Here is a 19803-nt window from a genome sequence, read left to right on the forward strand (position 1 = left end):
CATCAGTGTCATGACCGCTCAGGAGGGAGCTGGCCTGGACTTGATGGCAGCGGGATTGATGAAGAGGTACCAGCTGGCTGGTGTGGATCCCCCTGTTGCCTTATATGTGGACTGTGGCTGCTGCACCGAGGGAGGAGAGACCAAGCTGAAGGCCAGATTCAGCGGGTGGCCGGACATTATTGTAAGGCTTGATATCTGGCACTTTATGCGCAGACTTGCTCTGGGATGCACAACAGATGCTCATCAGCTGTACCCAGGATTTATGTCTCGCCTTTCAGCGAGCATATTTGAGTGGGATGCAGCTGATTTAGCTTTGTTGCGAGAAGCAAAAAGGCAGCAGCTTCGGTCCCAGGGTCTGCCCTCCCTCACTGATGGCGACATAGACAAACAACTCTCCAGGGAGGAGATGTCTCTCCACTGTCGTAGGAGGACCCGTGGTGAGGAGACCACCATTCGCCTGCTGGAGGAGCTGCTTGGGTTGCTGATGGGCAGCAGAGGTAATGACTCCAGTGGTGTTCCCCTGTTTGACCGAGAGAGGATGGAGCACATCTGGCGTGTCCAGAGAAAGCACGTCAAATGCATCCAGGACCCACCAGGTGTTGCTCTATACACCAAGACAGGGGAGCTCACAAAGGGAGGTGTGCGGTTACCTGTTTACAGATGTGCCAGGGGCTCTACATCTCTCGAGTCATTTCATCTACACCTCAACCGCTTCATACCAGGTTTGTGTCTGTCAGACATTTAAGTTTATAGGCTGAATAGTCCAAGAATATTTCATCGTTTGATATTTAATATGTATTTAATGTGTACTTTTAGGGACGAGTGCCAACAGTCTGAACTTTCAGATATATCTCCTGGAAGGGCTTCACAGATGGAACCACGACCGGGGGGTTGCTGCTCTGTCCACTGGACAATCTCCTTTGCGCAGCTACTCCAGTGACCTGGTTCAGGCCCTCAACAACAATTATCAGAAGCTGTTTGGCAGGAAGGTGGTACCACAGTTCTGTCCACCCTCACGGTACACTGGTAAGCATTTGTGATTGCATTGGTAATTTACCTCAATTTTTAAACCCTTTATTAACTGTATCAACTTTTGTAAACAATCTAATTTAATTCTGTTGTTTCAGGAGAGCTCATAGGGATGCAATATCTGTTCCGGCAGACTGGTCAGGCACTGCAGGATATGCACCCTGATTCAGAGGAAGCTGCAACCCTGATAGAACAGCATGACGTGGAGGACGACATGGAGCTTGATGAGGGTTTTGCTGACATCATGGAAGATCCCACTGTGTTGAACCTTGGGGTTCCTCAGGCTTCAGCATCTCAGACTCCTGATCCCTCTGCCATTTCTTCTCCTCTTCTCTCCCTGGTTCCTGGTACATCCACCCTGGCTCCTAGTATTTCCACCCTGGCACCTGGCTCATCCTCTGAGGTCCCTGGTACATCCACCCTGGCACCTGACACATCAACCCTGGCCTCTAGTTCCTCCTCTGAAGATGATATTCATGCTGAAGATGAAGACATGGTAAGTCTAGCTGTGTTCGTTTTAGAATATGCATGTAGATATGTGCATGCTTCTTCACTATTTTTGATTACACATGTTAACATATTTTATCATTAAACAAAAAAAGTTTTGTGAGTGAAAGTTTTACACCCTATAAACTGTTGAATCTTTTTTACAGGCTGTTGATGACCAAAATCTCCCCGGATACCAGCATGTGGACAGACTTGCTGAGTATTTGGTGGCGCTTCGGGATCAGACGTCTCTTTGTCTTAGCAACCAACAGGCGAGTAGGATAGTGTCACTGTGGGACAATCTGAATCAAGGTGACAAGCAGCGGGTGGTTTATGCCGCACGACATCAGGAGAGACTTTTGAGTGGACGCTTCAGAACTCCAAAGACGCCCTCAAAAACCCCTGGTGTGGAGAGTACCACCCGCTGCATGTTGGGTGCGAGTAGCACACCTGCCCAGTGGCCTGACTGCTGCCGGTTGGTGGAAACCATGTTCATCAGACTCTGCAATATACACCAAAGCCCGGCAAAAAAGGGTAAGAGGGCTACTTCTCGGTGGTCCTTAATTTTGAGGGATTACCGCAAGATAAGGCAGCTTGTTGTCGGCAACTGCCGGGTGATGCAGGGTTCTGAAATTCAGCTGGTGGAGGTGAATCAGAGCACGCTCATCCAGTGGCATAATCACCGGCAGAAGAAACAGGAGCTCTCTGTGCTGCTCCAAGGCACTGCATTGCCTCCAGCCCTGGCAGAATCCGATGAGCCTCTTCAGGAGGCAAGATTGCTCCCTGCTGCACCCACGCCTGCCCGGAACGAACATCAATACCGGCTGCCGCAGAGTACAGCAGGTCAGGCCAAACAGAGGCAGACGGGATCTGGTCAGCTCCCTGTCAACATAAGGCCAAAGGGACCAGTGAAGAGACAGTTATATGCAACCCCACCAGCCCCAGCACCAGGACCCATCATTACACCTCACATCTTAACACCATCCGGACTGGTTCAGGTTGTCTTTCCTGTGCCAGTAGGCAGCTATCCTCAAACCAGTGCGCCTACCAGCACAGTGGAAGCTGACCCCGCCCCTAAAAGGCCATATAGGCGAACAGTGGCCAGCAACACTTGCAAAAAGTGTGGCCAGTTCCGCACTTCTGTCACTGGACACAGCCAGTACCATGGAAAGGTGTATTGCCCTCAGTTTGAAGCCTTAACAAAAGACCAGTGGTTGGAGGAAATGAGGAAAAAGATGTAAATAGTTCATATTTGTAAATAATAGTTTTATTGTAAATAGTTTTTTTAAATGTTTGTATTTAATTCTGGGTACTACTGCGATAGTCAATTCCATATGCCCTGTTTTTTATCTGTCTGTTTAAATTCAATGTTTCTATAATTCTTATTTCTATGAACACATAAAACTGGTTTACAGCAATATATGAGTGGGTGTTTTTAATGACAGTTAGCAGCACATCAACAACAACAACAACCTCCATAAGAATAATTATGGTGATTCTTATAATGATGAAGCACATTCAATAAGAGAAACATGGTTTGTGAAGTTAATATGGGAGGTGGTCTCTGATGTACAGTAGAAGAAATGTCCTGATGAGGGACCGGAATGGAAAGATCCTCCACTCCTGTCGTTTGATGAGTCCTGTGGAGTGGGAGGTAGTGCAGGTAGGGGTTATTACACAATGAACTAGTCTCATAACAATATAATGTGTAGAAAAATAGGAGGAAATTCGTAATCATATGAGGAATGAACACGCACCTTCGCAATCCCGGAGTCTAGGGTTCGAGTCCCACTCGTGCAATGACCAAAAACATCAAAAGTGTTATATTTGTGTCTAGTCAGCTAGAAATACATTTATCTAATAGAAATTGATATAAAACTTCACATCGCTCCTTTCCTTTTCCTTCTTTCCCTTTTTCCTCCCTTTTCTCCTCTTTTCTCTTCTTCCCCTTCCTTCCCCCTTTCTTCCCCTTCCTTCCCCTTTCTTCCCCTTCTTTGACGGACTATTGTTCCCCAGCTTGAACGCAGCGCCTTAGACCGCTCGGCCATCCTGACTACTAAAACATAAAAACAAGCCCAGTAAATTCAATCAAAAGCTAGCAAAGACAAGAGTTTTAAAAAGTTGAAGCGGTCAAAATGCCTTGTGTGCAAATATCTTCTCTATGAGATGCTGAAAGAGATACAGAGGTATCAACAATTTTTAGCAAGGCTACGAGGAGTCAATCAGTGTTGTTCAGGTGCTGACCTTGACTATGTAGAAAGGTAAGAGTGCTATAAATGTGGTACATCTTTAATTGCAGGTCCCACCGAGATTTGAACTCGGATCACTGGATTCAGAGTCCAGAGTGCTAGCCATTACACCATGGAACCCTGTTCAGTTGCGGTAATCTTAGGCCCGCCAGCCCGTCACATCAACCAGTTAGAGGCTTTGAGAGATGCTTTGAATTCAAAATGTGTCTGCAAAGGAAAACAGCCGATGCAGTTAATCTCTCCAGTGACCATATTTTCTTCATGATGACCAAATAAATGAGTAATCTGTCAGAAGTGGGATTTGAACCCATGCCTCCAATGGAGACTGCGACCTGAACGCAGCGCCTTAGACCGCTCGGCCATCCTGACTACTAAAACATAAAAACAAGCCCAGTAAATTCAATCAAAAGCTAGCAAAGACAAGAGTTTTAAAAAGTTGAAGCGGTCAAAATGCCTTGTGTGCAAATATCTTGCCTATGAGATGCTGAAAGAGATACAGAGGTATCAGCAATTTTTAGCAAGGCTACGAGGAGTCAATCAGTGTTGTTCAGGTGCTGACCTTGACTATGTAGAAAGGTAAGAGTGCTATAAATGTGGTACATCTTTAATTGCAGGTCCCACCGAGATTTGAACTCGGATCACTGGATTCAGAGTCCAGAGTGCTAGCCATTACACCATGGAACCCAGTTCAGTTGTGGTAATCTTAGGCCCGCCAGCCCGTCACATCAACCAGTTAGAGGATTTGAGAGATGCTTTGAATTCAAAATGTGTTTGCAAAGGAAAACAGCCGATGCAGTTAATCTCTCCAGTGACCATATTTTCTTCATGATGACCAAATAACTGCATAGGTAAGCTGTCAGAAGTGGGATTTGAACCCACGCCTCCAATGGAGACTGCGACCTGAACGCAGCGCCTTAGACCGCTCGGCCATCCTGACTAATAAAACATAAAAACAAGCCCAATAAATTCGATCAAAAGCTAGCAAAGACATGAGTTTTAAAAAGTTGAAGCGGTCAAAATGCCTTGTGTGCAAATATCTTGCCTATTGAGATACAGAGGTATCAACAATTTTTAGCAAGGCTACGAGGAGTCAATCAGTGTTGTTCAGGTGCTGACCTTGACTATGTAGAAAGGTAAGAGTGCTATAAATGTGGTACATCTTTAATTGCAGGTCCCACCGAGATTTGAACTCGGATCACTGGATTCAGAGTCCAGAGTGCTAGCCATTACACCATGGAACCCTGTTCAGTTGCGGTAATCTTAGGCCCGCCAGCCCGTCACATCAACCAGTTAGAGGCTTTGAGAGATGCTTTGAATTCAAAATGTGTCTGCAAAGGAAAACAGCCGATGCAGTTAATCTCTCCAGTGACCATATTTTCTTCATGATGACCAAATAAATGAGTAATCTGTCAGAAGTGGGATTTGAACCCACGCCTCCAATGGAGACTGCGACCTGAACGCAGCGCCTTAGACCGCTCGGCCATCCTGACTACTAAAACATAAAAACAAGCCCAGTAAATTCAATCAAAAGCTAGCAAAGACAAGAGTTTTAAAAAGTTGAAGCGGTCAAAATGCCTTGTGTGCAAATATCTTGCCTATGAGATGCTGAAAGAGATACAGAGGTATCAACAATTTTTAGCAAGGCTACGAGGAGTCAATCAGTGTTGTTCAGGTGCTGACCTTGACTATGTAGAAAGGTAAGAGTGCTATAAATGTGGTACATCTTTAATTGCAGGTCCCACCGAGATTTGAACTCGGATCACTGGATTCAGAGTCCAGAGTGCTAGCCATTACACCATGGAACCCTGTTCAGTTGCGGTAATCTTAGGCCCGCCAGCCCGTCACATCAACCAGTTAGAGGCTTTGAGAGATGCTTTGAATTCAAAATGTGTCTGCAAAGGAAAACAGCCGATGCAGTTAATCTCTCCAGTGACCATATTTTCTTCATGATGACCAAATAACTGCATAGGTAAGCTGTCAGAAGTGGGATTTGAACCCACGCCTCCAATGGAGACTGCGACCTGAACGCAGCGCCTTAGACCGCTCGGCCATCCTGACTAATAAAACATAAAAACAAGCCCAATAAATTCGATCAAAAGCTAGCAAAGACATGAGTTTTAAAAAGTTGAAGCGGTCAAAATGCCTTGTGTGCAAATATCTTGCCTATTGAGATACAGAGGTATCAACAATTTTTAGCAAGGCTACGAGGAGTCAATCAGTGTTGTTCAGGTGCTGACCTTGACTATGTAGAAAGGTAAGAGTGCTATAAATGTGGTACATCTTTAATTGCAGGTCCCACCGAGATTTGAACTCGGATCACTGGATTCAGAGTCCAGAGTGCTAGCCATTACACCATGGAACCCTGTTCAGTTGCGGTAATCTTAGGCCCGCCAGCCCGTCACATCAACCAGTTAGAGGCTTTGAGAGATGCTTTGAATTCAAAATGTGTCTGCAAAGGAAAACAGCCGATGCAGTTAATCTCTCCAGTGACCATATTTTCTTCATGATGACCAAATAAATGAGTAATCTGTCAGAAGTGGGATTTGAACCCACGCCTCCAATGGAGACTGCGACCTGAACGCAGCGCCTTAGACCGCTCGGCCATCCTGACTACTAAAACATAAAAACAAGCCCAGTAAATTCAATCAAAAGCTAGCAAAGACAAGAGTTTTAAAAAGTTGAAGCGGTCAAAATGCCTTGTGTGCAAATATCTTCTCTATGAGATGCAGAGGTATCAACAATTTTTAGCAAGGCTACGAGGAGTCAATCAGTGTTGTTCAGGTGCTGACCTTGACTATGTAGAAAGGTAAGAGTGCTATAAATGTGGTACATCTTTAATTGCAGGTCCCACCGAGATTTGAACTCGGATCACTGGATTCAGAGTCCAGAGTGCTAGCCATTACACCATGGAACCCTGTTCAGTTGCGGTAATCTTAGGCCCGCCAGCCCGTCACATCAACCAGTTAGAGGCTTTGAGAGATGCTTTGAATTCAAAATGTGTCTGCAAAGGAAAACAGCCGATGCAGTTAATCTCTCCAGTGACCATATTTTCTTCATGATGACCAAATAAATGAGTAATCTGTCAGAAGTGGGATTTGAACCCATGCCTCCAATGGAGACTGCGACCTGAACGCAGCGCCTTAGACCGCTCGGCCATCCTGACTACTAAAACATAAAAACAAGCCCAGTAAATTCAATCAAAAGCTAGCAAAGACAAGAGTTTTAAAAAGTTGAAGCGGTCAAAATGCCTTGTGTGCAAATATCTTGCCTATGAGATGCTGAAAGAGATACAGAGGTATCAGCAATTTTTAGCAAGGCTACGAGGAGTCAATCAGTGTTGTTCAGGTGCTGACCTTGACTATGTAGAAAGGTAAGAGTGCTATAAATGTGGTACATCTTTAATTGCAGGTCCCACCGAGATTTGAACTCGGATCACTGGATTCAGAGTCCAGAGTGCTAGCCATTACACCATGGAACCCAGTTCAGTTGTGGTAATCTTAGGCCCGCCAGCCCGTCACATCAACCAGTTAGAGGATTTGAGAGATGCTTTGAATTCAAAATGTGTTTGCAAAGGAAAACAGCCGATGCAGTTAATCTCTCCAGTGACCATATTTTCTTCATGATGACCAAATAACTGCATAGGTAAGCTGTCAGAAGTGGGATTTGAACCCACGCCTCCAATGGAGACTGCGACCTGAACGCAGCGCCTTAGACCGCTCGGCCATCCTGACTAATAAAACATAAAAACAAGCCCAATAAATTCAATCAAAAGCTAGCAAAGACAAGAGTTTTAAAAAGTTGAAGCGGTCAAAATGCCTTGTGTGCAAATATCTTGCCTATTGAGATACAGAGGTATCAACAATTTTTAGCAAGGCTACGAGGAGTCAATCAGTGTTGTTCAGGTGCTGACCTTGACTATGTAGAAAGGTAAGAGTGCTATAAATGTGGTACATCTTTAATTGCAGGTCCCACCGAGATTTGAACTCGGATCACTGGATTCAGAGTCCAGAGTGCTAGCCATTACACCATGGAACCCTGTTCAGTTGCGGTAATCTTAGGCCCGCCAGCCCGTCACATCAACCAGTTAGAGGCTTTGAGAGATGCTTTGAATTCAAAATGTGTTTGCAAAGGAAAACAGCCGATGCAGTTAATCTCTCCAGTGACCATATTTTCTTCATGATGACCAAATAACTGCATAGGTAAGCTGTCAGAAGTGGGATTTGAACCCAAGCCTCCAATGGAGACTGCGACCTGAACGCCAGCAGCCGTCGGATCGTCCGGGGAAATGTTTGAAATGTTGAGGAAGATCTGACCTGACAGCCAATCAGGTTCGCGTCCTCAACATTCAGCGGCCAATCGCTGGGGCGAATTGTTCCCTTCGCTCGAACATTTCAAACATTTGACCAATCACAAGGCTTAAATGTTGAAATGTTTGAGACAGCTGATGTGGGCGGGGATGCCTCCGGGAGGGGGCAAGCTGGGGGGCGGTCCCAGAGGACGAGCTGACCTGGGAGGACCCGCGCCGCCGGAGTTTACGCTACGCTAGCTTGAGAACGGTCCGACGCTAAAGCTAAGTCTTTCATTCGAAACTACTAAGTTACACTTCAAAATGGTAAGAATTTACACATTGAATAGAGTTGCATGATTTGCCCTTAAGTAAAGCAGTTCTTCCACCTGTCTTGTTAAGTTGTCATATCCATGTATTTAGCTAAATGCATTAAAATAAACTCTGTTATCTGACGGCGATTTCGTCGGTTGTCATGGACGGACATTTGTTAATGTTATTTATTTAAGTTGGCTCTAGGGTTAACGTAGTAACATAGAAATAATTTCCCCTGTTGTCATGTTGTCATGATCATTGACTTTGTTTTCGTTTTCCACGTTATAAACTGGCTTTCTTTTTCTTGTGTCGACCGAGGGGTGGGGGTGGGGTGCTTAAGCTGGGGTTGGGGGAGTTACAGAATGAATACAGTTTACTCTCAGCACTTACACATTTAATACAGGGGTATGACATAACTATACATATAAGAGTAATTCCTCCTGTCACCTAATGTCGTCATATACGTGTATTTAGTTTTCTTACAAACACTTTCACCATTATTTCTCTTTTTATCTGCTGCCATTGTTTGCTATTGTAATAGGATATATATATACATGTATATGTCATGTTCTCATAAACATGTCTTTAGCTACCTTCTATAACATGCTTTAGTTTTCATCTGTCATAATACCCTTATGCCACAACTGAGTTTTTCATAGGATTATTACAATATTACAAGACTGATGGTCTGGCTTTTTCATGTACCTACAATTTAAAATCTACTTTAAAAGTTCATGCATTTCTGTCACCAAAGGCAACATCTTCGAAATCACATAAGGGAATGGCAGACTCAGAGTGGATGTCACGGCTGAGGAAGTTTGCCAACACTGGGTCCTGGCCTGCAGGGGAGGGAAACAGGCCAGCTCCCAGGCAGAAGAAGTGGTACCAGCTTTATCAAATGGTATATGTACATAAATTACCCTAATTTGCATTGTTTTATACTATCACAATGAATGTTATACATAAAAAGCAGTAACTTAAGTTGTATGCACTTAATTAAAATGTACATCTATTATTTTTAGATTGAGAAATGTCCAAGGATGGGACATTCACATCAGTCTTTGTTTGGTCATGTGAGACATTGTACATGTGGATTCCACACTCAGAAGGTAATCCTTTTCAATATAAGTAATATATATATATATATATATATATGTATTTATATATACACAACACTAATGTATGTACTCATGACACAACAGCCAACCACAGCAAGTACTACCCAGGGTCCCACAGGGCAACAGGCAGTAGCAGTGGCTCCCACCCTTCCAGGCACAGTGGTGCAACAGGCAGTAGCAGTGGCTCCTGTCCTTCCACGCACAGTGGAGCGACAAGCAGCAGCAGTGGCTCCCACCCTTCCAGGCACAGTGGTGCAACAGGCAGTAGCAGTGGCTCCTGTCCTCCCAGGCACTGTGGGGCAGAAACAAAGTACAGCAGGCAGTGCGGTCCCAAAGCAGCGACCCCTGTTGAATTTGTCAATGGTATTCAGAGATTAATTAAGATTCACTGAATGATTGTTTACAATATAACCCTCTCGTGACACAGCCTTTTGCTCTATTGCCTTTCAGTTTACAAAGCCTAGATTTGGTGGCTCCCATGTCACGGCTGCAAAGCCGAATCTTAGTGCTAGCAGGAGAGTAACACAGGTAAATAAGAGATCAAATTGCATCACTTTACATTGTGTTTTTAAGACAACTCACTTAGACTGAATGCTTTACAGACCCAAGCCACCAACCTCCCCACAACTTCTCCGGCCAGCATTGCTATCTTAGTAAGTATTTTAGGTATAGGTTTTCCCAAGACTATTAACAGTATTAAAAGCCATTCAAGTCTAAAATAAAATTTGAAGCCTCAATATTATTGTTTCATGTAGCGCGGCTGTTTGAACTAATAGCTTATGTTTCGATTGTGTTGTCAATGTATCTTCCTTGCTGTGTATTTACAGGCTCCAGACCCTCAGACACATGCTCAGGCTTCGGTGCCTGTCCTCAGCACCACAGCAGTGTGTGCCTCTGTGTCAGTGAGTTATTTAACATTTAATTTCATACTGTGGAGCATAAGCAGCGTCTTTCATCATAATAAAATATGTTGATCCATTTTTTTGTTATTGCACAGACCGCTGACTCCAGGACAGAGACTGAAACACAGCTGCCCCGTTTGTGGTCAGAAGGCTTGCCTCCTGTGGACCATAAATGGATTGTGAAGTCTCTGTTCAAGATGGGGCCAAGAGGAAAATTAGTGCTTAAAGAGAATCTGAAGCTCTGGCACTTTCCACCACAGCCTAGTGGCCTTTACCATCAGGCTCCGGGTCCAGACCGCTTTTTTGCCCATCCACTTCTGGTCTGGATGCCTTACAAGCTGTGGAAGGTGAAGGTGGTCTGTCCAAACCTTGCCTGTGGAGGGCACCAGCTAACAGGAGCGGGTCTGCACAAGAGGGCACGCCGAGTCCTGGACGAGGACAGGATGTACAACATGGTGACAGAGACACTAACCTGCACCAAATGTAGATCCAGCCACGTGTCCTGGAGTCAGACTGTCCTCAAACAACTGTCCAAGGCACAGCAGACACAATTCCGGGTCATCCTCACACAAAAGTGATTACCGTTAATTTACTCTCTTGCCTTTTCAAGTAGAAATGCAGTATATAAAATACAATTACTGATATATCTGTCTATGATCAAGGTTTGCATGTGACATCCGGGTGATCCGAAAACTGCGGGAGAGAGGCCTTGGTAACAGCCCAACGCAGCTTTTAAAGAAGCTGAAGGAGAACCACACAGAGGAGTGGATGAGTCGCGCATTGATGTACACCGACGAGTGTGTGGACTTCAGCGAGCGACCCGCACTGCTGCCCCTGTCGTTTCCCGAGGCTCCAGAGCCTGCTGTTGTGCCGAGCTGTAAGTGGCTCCTGTCCGTTTACTGCCAGGACATTTTGACGAGGGTGGATGACATCATGGCCAGGATTACCTCAACATATGGCACAGTCCTCAAGATGGATTCCACCAGAAAGGTAAAAGAATCTTTGTCTTTCAAATCTGCTGATTATATTAAGATTAATAAGTAATTGATTAGTCCCTCAATGGGGAAATTTAGAATGTTACAGCAGCAGAAAGACATAAAAATAAGTAGCATGTAGTACTAGGGTGAGGGATATAAAGAAGGATATAGAAACATAGTACAGTGAATTTTGCACCGTTGAGAAGTGTTAAAGTGACAGTCCATAGTGAGGTTGCATGTAGTTTTACTAGGAGCAGAGGTGGTTGTATAGCCTTATAGATATATTATTAACGACTGCCTGTATTTCTGAATCATGTTCACAGAGGTCCTCTACATTTTTTGTGCTTCAGATCACCAAGAAGCTCGCTGGAACAGCCAAAGGGACAGCCCACTGGCTAACCTCTGTGGGTAATGAGTACGGTCAGGTTCTCATCAGTGTCATGACCGCTCAGGAGGGAGCTGGCCTGGACTTGATGGCAGCGGGATTGATGAAGAGGTACCAGCTGGCTGGTGTGGATCCCCCTGTTGCCTTATATGTGGACTGTGGCTGCTGCACCGAGGGAGGAGAGACCAAGCTGAAGGCCAGATTCAGCGGGTGGCCGGACATTATTGTAAGGCTTGATATCTGGCACTTTATGCGCAGACTTGCTCTGGGATGCACAACAGATGCTCATCAGCTGTACCCAGGATTTATGTCTCGCCTTTCAGCGAGCATATTTGAGTGGGATGCAGCTGATTTAGCTTTGTTGCGAGAAGCAAAAAGGCAGCAGCTTCAGTCCCAGGGTCTGCCCTCCCTCACTGATGGCGACATAGACAAACAACTCTCCAGGGAGGAGATGTCTCTCCACTGTCGTAGGAGGACCCGTGGTGAGGAGACCACCATTCGCCTGCTGGAGGAGCTGCTTGGGTTGCTGATGGGCAGCAGAGGTAATGACTCCAGTGGTGTTCCCCTGTTTGACCGAGAGAGGATGGAGCACATCTGGCGTGTCCAGAGAAAGCACGTCAAATGCATCCAGGACCCACCAGGTGTTGCTCTATACACCAAGACAGGGGAGCTCACAAAGGGAGGTGTGCGGTTACCTGTTTACAGATGTGCCAGGGGCTCTACATCTCTCGAGTCATTTCATCTACACCTCAACCGCTTCATACCAGGTTTGTGTCTGTCAGACATTTAAGTTTATATGCTGAATAGTCCAAGAATATTTCATCGTTTGATATTTAATATGTATTTAATGTGTACTTTTAGGGACGAGTGCCAACAGTCTGAACTTTCAGATATATCTCCTGGAAGGGCTTCACAGATGGAACCACGACCGGGGGGTTGCTGCTCTGTCCACTGGACAATCTCCTTTGCGCAGCTACTCCAGTGACCTGGTTCAGGCCCTCAACAACAATTATCAGAAGCTGTTTGGCAGGAAGGTGGTACCACAGTTCTGTCCACCCTCACGGTACACTGGTAAGCATTTGTGATTGCATTGGTAATTTACCTCAATTTTTAAACCCTTTATTAACTGTATCAACTTTTGTAAACAATCTAATTTAATTCTGTTGTTTCAGGAGAGCTCATAGGGATGCAATATCTGTTCCGGCAGACTGGTCAGGCACTGCAGGATATGCACCCTGATTCAGAGGAAGCTGCAACCCTGATAGAACAGCATGACGTGGAGGACGACATGGAGCTTGATGAGGGTTTTGCTGACATCATGGAAGATCCCACTGTGTTGAACCTTGGGGTTCCTCAGGCTTCAGCATCTCAGACTCCTGATCCCTCTGCCATTTCTTCTCCTCTTCTCTCCCTGGTTCCTGGTACATCCACCCTGGCTCCTAGTATTTCCACCCTGGCACCTGGCTCATCCTCTGAGGTCCCTGGTACATCCACCCTGGCACCTGACACATCAACCCTGGCCTCTAGTTCCTCCTCTGAAGATGATATTCATGCTGAAGATGAAGACATGGTAAGTCTAGCTGTGTTCGTTTTAGAATATGCATGTAGATATGTGCATGCTTCTTCACTATTTTTGATTACACATGTTAACATATTTTATCATTAAACAAAAAAAGTTTTGTGAGTGAAAGTTTTACACCCTATAAACTGTTGAATCTTTTTTACAGGCTGTTGATGACCAAAATCTCCCCGGATACCAGCATGTGGACAGACTTGCTGAGTATTTGGTGGCGCTTCGGGATCAGACGTCTCTTTGTCTTAGCAACCAACAGGCGAGTAGGATAGTGTCACTGTGGGACAATCTGAATCAAGGTGACAAGCAGCGGGTGGTTTATGCCGCACGACATCAGGAGAGACTTTTGAGTGGACGCTTCAGAACTCCAAAGACGCCCTCAAAAACCCCTGGTGTGGAGAGTACCACCCGCTGCATGTTGGGTGCGAGTAGCACACCTGCCCAGTGGCCTGACTGCTGCCGGTTGGTGGAAACCATGTTCATCAGACTCTGCAATATACACCAAAGCCCGGCAAAAAAGGGTAAGAGGGCTACTTCTCGGTGGTCCTTAATTTTGAGGGATTACCGCAAGATAAGGCAGCTTGTTGTCGGCAACTGCCGGGTGATGCAGGGTTCTGAAATTCAGCTGGTGGAGGTGAATCAGAGCACGCTCATCCAGTGGCATAATCACCGGCAGAAGAAACAGGAGCTCTCTGTGCTGCTCCAAGGCACTGCATTGCCTCCAGCCCTGGCAGAATCCGATGAGCCTCTTCAGGAGGCAAGATTGCTCCCTGCTGCACCCACGCCTGCCCGGAATGAACATCAATACCGGCTGCCGCAGAGTACAGCAGGTCAGGCCAAACAGAGGCAGACGGGATCTGGTCAGCTCCCTGTCAACATAAGGCCAAAGGGACCAGTGAAGAGACAGTTATATGCAACCCCACCAGCTCCAGCACCAGGACCCATCATTACACCTCACATCTTAACACCATCCGGACTGGTTCAGGTTGTCTTTCCTGTGCCAGTAGGCAGCTATCCTCAAACCAGTGCGCCTACCAGCACAGTGGAAGCTGACCCCGCCCCTAAAAGGCCATATAGGCGAACAGTGGCCAGCAACACTTGCAAAAAGTGTGGCCAGTTCCGCACTTCTGTCACTGGACACAGCCAGTACCATGGAAAGGTGTATTGCCCTCAGTTTGAAGCCTTAACAAAAGACCAGTGGTTGGAGGAAATGAGGAAAAAGATGTAAATAGTTCATATTTGTAAATAATAGTTTTATTGTAAATAGTTTTTTTAAATGTTTGTATTTAATTCTGGGTACTACTGCGATAGTCAATTCCATATGCCCTGTTTTTTATCTGTCTGTTTAAATTCAATGTTTCTATAATTCTTATTTCTATGAACACATAAAACTGGTTTACAGCAATATATGAGTGGGTGTTTTTAATGACAGTTAGCAGCACATCAACAACAACAACAACCTCCATAAGAATAATTATGGTGATTCTTATAATGATGAAGCACATTCAATAAGAGAAACATGGTTTGTGAAGTTAATATGGGAGGTGGTCTCTGATGTACAGTAGAAGAAATGTCCTGATGAGGGACCGGAATGGAAAGATCCTCCACTCCTGTCGTTTGATGAGTCCTGTGGAGTGGGAGGTAGTGCAGGTAGGTGTTATTACACAATGAACTAGTCTCAATACAATATAATGTGTAGAAAAATAGGAGGAAATTCGTAATCATATGAGGAATGAACACGCACCTTCGCAATCCCGGAGTCTAGGGTTCGAGTCCCACTCGTGCAATGACCAAAAACATCAAAAGTGTTATATTTGTGTCTAGTCAGCTAGAAATACATTTATCTAATAGAAATTGATATAAAACTTCACATCGCTCCTTTCCTTTTCCTTCTTTCCCTTTTTCCTCCCTTTTCTCCTCTTTTCTCTTCTTCCCCTTCCTTCCCCCTTTCTTCCCCTTCCTTCCCCTTTCTTCCCCTTCTTTGACGGACTATTGTTCCCCAGCTTGAACGCAGCGCCTTAGACCGCTCGGCCATCCTGACTAATAAAACATAAAAACAAGCCCAATAAATTCAATCAAAAGCTAGCAAAGACAAGAGTTTTAAAAAGTTGAAGCGGTCAAAATGCCTTGTGTGCAAATATCTTGCCTATTGAGATACAGAGGTATCAACAATTTTTAGCAAGGCTACGAGGAGTCAATCAGTGTTGTTCAGGTGCTGACCTTGACTATGTAGAAAGGTAAGAGTGCTATAAATGTGGTACATCTTTAATTGCAGGTCCCACCGAGATTTGAACTCGGATCACTGGATTCAGAGTCCAGAGTGCTAGCCATTACACCATGGAACCCTGTTCAGTTGCGGTAATCTTAGGCCCGCCAGCCCGTCACATCAACCAGTTAGAGGATTTGAGAGATGCTTTGAATTCAAAATGTGTTTGCAAAGGAAAACAGCCGATGCAGTTAATCTCTCCAGTGACCATATTTTCTTCATGATGACCAAATAACTGCATAGGTAAGCTGTCAGAAGTGGGATTTGAACCCACGCCTCCAATGGAGACTGCGACCTGAACGCAGCGCCTTAGACCGCTCGGCCATCCTGACTAATAAAACATAAAAACAAGCCCAATAAATTCAATCAAAAGCTAGCAAAGACAAGAGTTTTAAAAAGTTGAAGCGGTCAAAATGCCTTGTGTGCAAATATCTTGCCTATTGAGATACAGAGGTATCAAAACTTTTTAGCAAGGCTACGAGGAGTCAATCAGTGTTGTTCAGGTGCTGACCTTGACTATGTAGAAAGGTAAGAGTGCTATAAATGTGGTACATCTTTAATTGCAGGTCCCACCGAGATTTGAACTCGGATCACTGGATTCAGAGTCCAGAGTGCTAGCCATTACACCATGGAACCCAGTTCAGTTGTGGTAATCTTAGGCCCGCCAGCCCGTCACATCAACCAGTTAGAGGATTTGAGAGATGCTTTGAATTCAAAATGTGTTTGCAAAGGAAAACAGCCGATGCAGTTAATCTCTCCAGTGACCATATTTTCTTCATGATGACCAAATAACTGCATAGGTAAGCTGTCAGAAGTGGGATTTGAACCCACGCCTCCAATGGAGACTGGGACCTGAACGCAGCGCCTTAGACCGCTCGGCCATCCTGACTAATAAAACATAAAAACAAGCCCAATAAATTCAATCAAAAGCTAGCAAAGACAAGAGTTTTAAAAAGTTGAAGCGGTCAAAATGCCTTGTGTGCAAATATCTTGCCTATTGAGATACAGAGGTATCAACAATTTTTAGCAAGGCTACGAGGAGTCAATCAGTGTTGTTCAGGTGCTGACCTTGACTATGTAGAAAGGTAAGAGTGCTATAAATGTGGTACATCTTTAATTGCAGGTCCCACCGAGATTTGAACTCGGATCACTGGATTCAGAGTCCAGAGTGCTAGCCATTACACCATGGAACCCTGTTCAGTTGCGGTAATCTTAGGCCCGCCAGCCCGTCACATCAACCAGTTAGAGGCTTTGAGAGATGCTTTGAATTCAAAATGTGTCTGCAAAGGAAAACAGCCGATGCAGTTAATCTCTCCAGTGACCATATTTTCTTCATGATGACCAAATAAATGAGTAATCTGTCAGAAGTGGGATTTGAACCCACGCCTCCAATGGAGACTGCGACCTGAACGCAGCGCCTTAGACCGCTCGGCCATCCTGACTACTAAAACATAAAAACAAGCCCAGTAAATTCAATCAAAAGCTAGCAAAGACAAGAGTTTTAAAAAGTTGAAGCGGTCAAAATGCCTTGTGTGCAAATATCTTGCCTATGAGATGCTGAAAGAGATACAGAGGTATCAACAATTTTTAGCAAGGCTACGAGGAGTCAATCAGTGTTGTTCAGGTGCTGACCTTGACTATGTAGAAAGGTAAGAGTGCTATAAATATGGTACATCTTTAATTGCAGGTCCCACCGAGATTTGAACTCGGATCACTGGATTCAGAGTCCAGAGTGCTAGCCATTACACCATGGAACCCACTTCAGTTGTGGTAATCTTAGGCCCGCCAGCCCGTCACATCAACCAGTTAGAGGATTTGAGAGATGCTTTGAATTCAAAATGTGTTTGCAAAGGAAAACAGCCGATGCAGTTAATCTCTCCAGTGACCATATTTTCTTCATGATGACCAAATAACTGCATAGGTAAGCTGTCAGAAGTGGGATTTGAACCCACGCCTCCAATGGAGACTGCGACCTGAACGCAGCGCCTTAGACCGCTCGGCCATCCTGACTAATAAAACATAAAAACAAGCCCAATAAATTCAATCAAAAGCTAGCAAAGACAAGAGTTTTAAAAAGTTGAAGCGGTCAAAATGCCTTGTGTGCAAATATCTTGCCTATTGAGATACAGAGGTATCAACAATTTTTAGCAAGGCTACGAGGAGTCAATCAGTGTTGTTCAGGTGCTGACCTTGACTATGTAGAAAGGTAAGAGTGCTATAAATGTGGTACATCTTTAATTGCAGGTCCCACCGAGATTTGAACTCGGATCACTGGATTCAGAGTCCAGAGTGCTAGCCATTACACCATGGAACCCTGTTCAGTTGCGGTAATCTTAGGCCCGCCAGCCCGTCACATCAACCAGTTAGAGGCTTTGAGAGATGCTTTGAATTCAAAATGTGTTTGCAAAGGAAAACAGCCGATGCAGTTAATCTCTCCAGTGACCATATTTTCTTCATGATGACCAAATAACTGCATAGGTAAGCTGTCAGAAGTGGGATTTGAACCCACGCCTCCAATGGAGACTGCGACCTGAACGCAGCGCCTTAGACCGCTCGGCCATCCTGACTAATAAAACATAAAAACAAGCCCAATAAATTCAATCAAAAGCTAGCAAAGACAAGAGTTTTAAAAAGTTGAAGCGGTCAAAATGCCTTGTGTGCAAATATCTTGCCTATTGAGATACAGAGGTATCAACAATTTTTAGCAAGGCTACGAGGAGTCAATCAGTGTTGTTCAGGTGCTGACCTTGACTATGTAGAAAGGTAAGAGTGCTATAAATGTGGTACATCTTTAATTGCAGGTCCCACCGAGATTTGAACTCGGATCACTGGATTCAGAGTCCAGAGTGCTAGCCATTACACCATGGAACCCTGTTCAGTTGCGGTAATCTTAGGCCCGCCAGCCCGTCACATCAACCAGTTAGAGGCTTTGAGAGATGCTTTGAATTCAAAATGTGTCTGCAAAGGAAAACAGCCGATGCAGTTAATCTCTCCAGTGACCATATTTTCTTCATGATGACCAAATAAATGAGTAATCTGTCAGAAGTGGGATTTGAACCCACGCCTCCAATGGAGACTGCGACCTGAACGCCAGCAGCCGTCGGATCGTCCGGGGAAATGTTTGAAATGTTGAGGAAGATCTGACCTGACAGCCAATCAGGTTCGCGTCCTCAACATTCAGCGGCCAATTGCTGGGGCGAATTGTTCCCTTCGCTCGAACATTTCAAACATTTGACCAATCACAAGGCTTAAATGTTGAAATGTTTGAGACAGCTGATGTGGGCGGGGATGCCTCCGGGAGGGGGCAAGCTGGGGGCGGTCCCAGAGGACGAGCTGACCCGCGCCGCCGGAGTTTACGCTACGCTAGCTTGAGAACGGTCCGACGCTAAGCTAAGTCTTTCATTCGAAACTACCAAGTTACACTTCAAAATGGTAAGAATTTACACATTGAATAGAGTTGCATGATTTGCCCTTAAGTAAAGCAGTTCTTCCACCTGTCTTGTTAAGTTGTCATATCCATGTATTTAGCTAAATGCATTAAAATAAACTCTGTTATCTGACGGCGATTTCGTCGGTTGTCATGGACGGACATTTGTTAATGTTATTTATTTAAGTTGGCTCTAGGGTTAACGTAGTAACATAGAAATAATTTCCCCTGTTGTCATGTTGTCATTGACTTTGTTTTCGTTTTCCACGTTATAAACTGGCTTTCTTTTTCTTGTGTCGACCGAGGGGTGGGGGTGGGGTGCTTAAGCTGGGGTTGGGGGAGTTACAGTATGAATACAGTTTACTCTCAGCACTTACACATTTAATACAGGGGTATGACATAACTATACATATAAGAGTAATTCCTCCTGTCACCTAATGTCGTCATATACGTGTATTTAGTTTTCTTACAAACACTTTCACCATTATTTCTCTTTTTATCTGCTGCCATTGTTTGCTATTGTAATAGGATATATATATATATGTATATGTCATGTTCTCATAAACATGTATTTAGCTACCTTCTATAACATGCTTTACTTTTCATCTGTCATAATACCCTTATGCCACATCTGAGTTTTTCATAGGATTATTACAATATTACAAGACTGATGGTCTGGCTTTTTCATGTACCTACAATTTAAAATCTACTTTAAAAGTTCATGCATTTCTGTCACCAAAGGCAACATCTTCGAAATCACATAAGGGAATGGCAGACTCAGAGTGGATGTC

General features: G+C 44.7%; 26 non-coding genes across 26 annotated transcripts; all 26 read right to left on the minus strand.

Moving 5' to 3' along the window:
* Positions 1 to 3812: 3812 nt before the first annotated feature.
* On the minus strand, positions 3813 to 3884 carry trnaq-cug (transfer RNA glutamine (anticodon CUG)). The gene has a single exon. It is a non-coding gene; the product is annotated as a tRNA-Gln (tRNA).
* A 166-nt stretch (positions 3885 to 4050) lies between these two features.
* trnal-cag (transfer RNA leucine (anticodon CAG)) lies at positions 4051 to 4133 on the minus strand. Its single transcript has one exon. It is a non-coding gene; the product is annotated as a tRNA-Leu (tRNA).
* A 243-nt stretch (positions 4134 to 4376) lies between these two features.
* trnaq-cug (transfer RNA glutamine (anticodon CUG)) lies at positions 4377 to 4448 on the minus strand. Its single transcript has one exon. It is a non-coding gene; the product is annotated as a tRNA-Gln (tRNA).
* A 170-nt stretch (positions 4449 to 4618) lies between these two features.
* On the minus strand, positions 4619 to 4701 carry trnal-cag (transfer RNA leucine (anticodon CAG)). Its single transcript has one exon. It is a non-coding gene; the product is annotated as a tRNA-Leu (tRNA).
* Positions 4702 to 4933: 232 nt separating this feature from the next.
* On the minus strand, positions 4934 to 5005 carry trnaq-cug (transfer RNA glutamine (anticodon CUG)). Its single transcript has one exon. It is a non-coding gene; the product is annotated as a tRNA-Gln (tRNA).
* Positions 5006 to 5171: 166 nt separating this feature from the next.
* Positions 5172 to 5254, minus strand: trnal-cag (transfer RNA leucine (anticodon CAG)). The gene has a single exon. It is a non-coding gene; the product is annotated as a tRNA-Leu (tRNA).
* Positions 5255 to 5497: 243 nt separating this feature from the next.
* Positions 5498 to 5569, minus strand: trnaq-cug (transfer RNA glutamine (anticodon CUG)). The gene has a single exon. It is a non-coding gene; the product is annotated as a tRNA-Gln (tRNA).
* Positions 5570 to 5739: 170 nt separating this feature from the next.
* trnal-cag (transfer RNA leucine (anticodon CAG)) lies at positions 5740 to 5822 on the minus strand. The gene has a single exon. It is a non-coding gene; the product is annotated as a tRNA-Leu (tRNA).
* A 232-nt stretch (positions 5823 to 6054) lies between these two features.
* On the minus strand, positions 6055 to 6126 carry trnaq-cug (transfer RNA glutamine (anticodon CUG)). Its single transcript has one exon. It is a non-coding gene; the product is annotated as a tRNA-Gln (tRNA).
* Positions 6127 to 6292: 166 nt separating this feature from the next.
* trnal-cag (transfer RNA leucine (anticodon CAG)) lies at positions 6293 to 6375 on the minus strand. The gene has a single exon. It is a non-coding gene; the product is annotated as a tRNA-Leu (tRNA).
* Positions 6376 to 6606: 231 nt separating this feature from the next.
* On the minus strand, positions 6607 to 6678 carry trnaq-cug (transfer RNA glutamine (anticodon CUG)). The gene has a single exon. It is a non-coding gene; the product is annotated as a tRNA-Gln (tRNA).
* Positions 6679 to 6844: 166 nt separating this feature from the next.
* On the minus strand, positions 6845 to 6927 carry trnal-cag (transfer RNA leucine (anticodon CAG)). Its single transcript has one exon. It is a non-coding gene; the product is annotated as a tRNA-Leu (tRNA).
* Positions 6928 to 7170: 243 nt separating this feature from the next.
* Positions 7171 to 7242, minus strand: trnaq-cug (transfer RNA glutamine (anticodon CUG)). Its single transcript has one exon. It is a non-coding gene; the product is annotated as a tRNA-Gln (tRNA).
* Positions 7243 to 7412: 170 nt separating this feature from the next.
* Positions 7413 to 7495, minus strand: trnal-cag (transfer RNA leucine (anticodon CAG)). Its single transcript has one exon. It is a non-coding gene; the product is annotated as a tRNA-Leu (tRNA).
* Positions 7496 to 7727: 232 nt separating this feature from the next.
* Positions 7728 to 7799, minus strand: trnaq-cug (transfer RNA glutamine (anticodon CUG)). Its single transcript has one exon. It is a non-coding gene; the product is annotated as a tRNA-Gln (tRNA).
* Positions 7800 to 15592: 7793 nt separating this feature from the next.
* On the minus strand, positions 15593 to 15664 carry trnaq-cug (transfer RNA glutamine (anticodon CUG)). The gene has a single exon. It is a non-coding gene; the product is annotated as a tRNA-Gln (tRNA).
* A 170-nt stretch (positions 15665 to 15834) lies between these two features.
* On the minus strand, positions 15835 to 15917 carry trnal-cag (transfer RNA leucine (anticodon CAG)). Its single transcript has one exon. It is a non-coding gene; the product is annotated as a tRNA-Leu (tRNA).
* A 232-nt stretch (positions 15918 to 16149) lies between these two features.
* On the minus strand, positions 16150 to 16221 carry trnaq-cug (transfer RNA glutamine (anticodon CUG)). Its single transcript has one exon. It is a non-coding gene; the product is annotated as a tRNA-Gln (tRNA).
* Positions 16222 to 16391: 170 nt separating this feature from the next.
* On the minus strand, positions 16392 to 16474 carry trnal-cag (transfer RNA leucine (anticodon CAG)). The gene has a single exon. It is a non-coding gene; the product is annotated as a tRNA-Leu (tRNA).
* A 232-nt stretch (positions 16475 to 16706) lies between these two features.
* On the minus strand, positions 16707 to 16778 carry trnaq-cug (transfer RNA glutamine (anticodon CUG)). Its single transcript has one exon. It is a non-coding gene; the product is annotated as a tRNA-Gln (tRNA).
* A 166-nt stretch (positions 16779 to 16944) lies between these two features.
* trnal-cag (transfer RNA leucine (anticodon CAG)) lies at positions 16945 to 17027 on the minus strand. The gene has a single exon. It is a non-coding gene; the product is annotated as a tRNA-Leu (tRNA).
* Positions 17028 to 17270: 243 nt separating this feature from the next.
* On the minus strand, positions 17271 to 17342 carry trnaq-cug (transfer RNA glutamine (anticodon CUG)). Its single transcript has one exon. It is a non-coding gene; the product is annotated as a tRNA-Gln (tRNA).
* Positions 17343 to 17512: 170 nt separating this feature from the next.
* On the minus strand, positions 17513 to 17595 carry trnal-cag (transfer RNA leucine (anticodon CAG)). Its single transcript has one exon. It is a non-coding gene; the product is annotated as a tRNA-Leu (tRNA).
* Positions 17596 to 17827: 232 nt separating this feature from the next.
* trnaq-cug (transfer RNA glutamine (anticodon CUG)) lies at positions 17828 to 17899 on the minus strand. Its single transcript has one exon. It is a non-coding gene; the product is annotated as a tRNA-Gln (tRNA).
* A 170-nt stretch (positions 17900 to 18069) lies between these two features.
* Positions 18070 to 18152, minus strand: trnal-cag (transfer RNA leucine (anticodon CAG)). The gene has a single exon. It is a non-coding gene; the product is annotated as a tRNA-Leu (tRNA).
* Positions 18153 to 18384: 232 nt separating this feature from the next.
* Positions 18385 to 18456, minus strand: trnaq-cug (transfer RNA glutamine (anticodon CUG)). The gene has a single exon. It is a non-coding gene; the product is annotated as a tRNA-Gln (tRNA).
* Positions 18457 to 19803: the final 1347 nt, after the last annotated feature.

Source organism: Platichthys flesus, chromosome 4, assembly GCF_949316205.1.
Source record: "Platichthys flesus chromosome 4, fPlaFle2.1, whole genome shotgun sequence".
NCBI classification, from domain to species: Eukaryota; Metazoa; Chordata; class Actinopteri; order Pleuronectiformes; family Pleuronectidae; genus Platichthys; species Platichthys flesus.